This window comes from Trachymyrmex septentrionalis, unplaced genomic scaffold, assembly GCF_001594115.1.
Source record: "Trachymyrmex septentrionalis isolate Tsep2-gDNA-1 unplaced genomic scaffold, Tsep1.0 scaffold13, whole genome shotgun sequence".
Taxonomy (NCBI): domain Eukaryota; kingdom Metazoa; phylum Arthropoda; class Insecta; order Hymenoptera; family Formicidae; genus Trachymyrmex; species Trachymyrmex septentrionalis.
Genome location: NW_017304438.1, coordinates 5,571,515 through 5,573,123, shown reverse-complemented (window position 1 = coordinate 5,573,123; position 1,609 = coordinate 5,571,515). Strand labels below are relative to the sequence as shown.

Sequence of the window (1,609 nt, the reverse complement as noted above, 5' to 3'; positions counted from 1 at the left end):
GGTATTTCAACTTCATCAATTTTATATTACACAAGATTATAAAGTCAATATATACTTCAACCAATATATACTTTCACAGCCTTTTTTCACTTTTTCTCGCTGGAAAAACTTTTTTCACGCTCTTAAAAATTTTTCTAGAGCTCCAACTTTACGGCTGCGCTCTTCTTATTTAACGGTCCATAACGGGCGAGGTTCTTAGCGGCTTTTAGATATATCTATCGGGAGGTCCATATCTTACTTGAAACTCTGTATATGACGTAAATGCTTAATCTGTCGATATAATAAAACATTAAATGCCATCTCAAGCTTGTAGCTAAGGTCCGGTTCCATTAATGTAAGATTAATTTCGATCTCGATACAGTTTACTCTTTTTTTTTTTTAAGACTTGAAAAAAAGATAAACAGCGTGAGTTAAACCGAGATTAAAGTTAACCTTACGCACATATTGACTGAACTGGACTCCAGTTCTCCAGACTCTATAATAAGTAGTGAACATTCAAATAATAGGATACGTGATGTTTTTTTTTTTTTTTTGTGTACGTTTATCTTATGTGACATCTCACAAATATAATTTTCGGATCGTCTCCTCCTTTAGCGGATCTTACAAACTTGCCGCTATCGTTTCCATTGTTACGACGAAATTTTCAACCAGATTTTTTGTTTTTAGTCTCAACACCGCCGCGTATTTTCGTGCTACACGTTCTTAGTACGTCGCATACATAATTTACGCGGCTTTGTTCCAGTAATTATTGTCGCGGCTGACAATGGACAATAGCGTTTAATGTATCATTATGGAAAGAAATATTCGTTCATCGTGCATTGTCGTCCGTTATGAGAGACGCGGCGACACGGCGCGACGTTGCGGCACGCTGGGCATAAAGTATGGATATCGCAATAACGATACAATATGAATGCAGGAGGAGGAGGAGGAGGAGATGCACTATCTTACATATCGCCGTTCATCGTCTGTTTATTACGAAGCGACTGTCAAGGCGCACGATTCTGATAAAAAGCGAACGTAACGGCAAAAATCCCGCGGCTTTCGCGAGATCGCGATTTGTTAGATGTATCGTTATAGTTGCACGATTGCGTGCACTTGAATGAAAAAACTGAGAGAGATTTGCTATGATGTGTATAAAATTTATATTCTTCCTGTAATTTCCGTGAGAAAGGAAATTCATCATATCGTTTGGTATATAGGAACGACGCGTAATCTTTCAGCTTCCATTCACGAATCGATTTTGGGGATCGTAGCGGGGATCCGACGTTAGAATGGTCCTTGATGTTCCTTCCTTAGAAATTGTAGATGTCTGTTGTGGAATATCTTCCTTTTTCTATTGTCTACAGTCACGTACAGAAACGTCACGCGATTCGCAAGATAAATGACGTCCGATCGCAACGTGGCGCGTACTCGGCGAGGGAAAATTTCGGCGTGACGTGAAATCTCGACTCTAAGAAAGGAGGATCGAAGAAGCCTTACCGAGGAGCTCGCCACGAAGTCTCGGCGATTCTCGGGCTGATCGCCAGGAGTCTCCGCCAAGAGAAAAAGGACTCTCGGAGAGGAGAGGAGAGCCTGCCACGCTGGCTGCGCTTTCTGAGGGCCTCACGTA

The 1,609-nt window shown here is 41.3% G+C and overlaps 1 protein-coding gene across 3 annotated transcripts in view; it reads left to right on the top strand.

Moving 5' to 3' along the window:
• LOC108756867 (sestrin homolog) overlaps positions 1-1,609 on the top strand; it is a 220,283-nt gene that overhangs the window by 200,343 nt on the left and 18,331 nt on the right. The window lies entirely within an intron of this gene.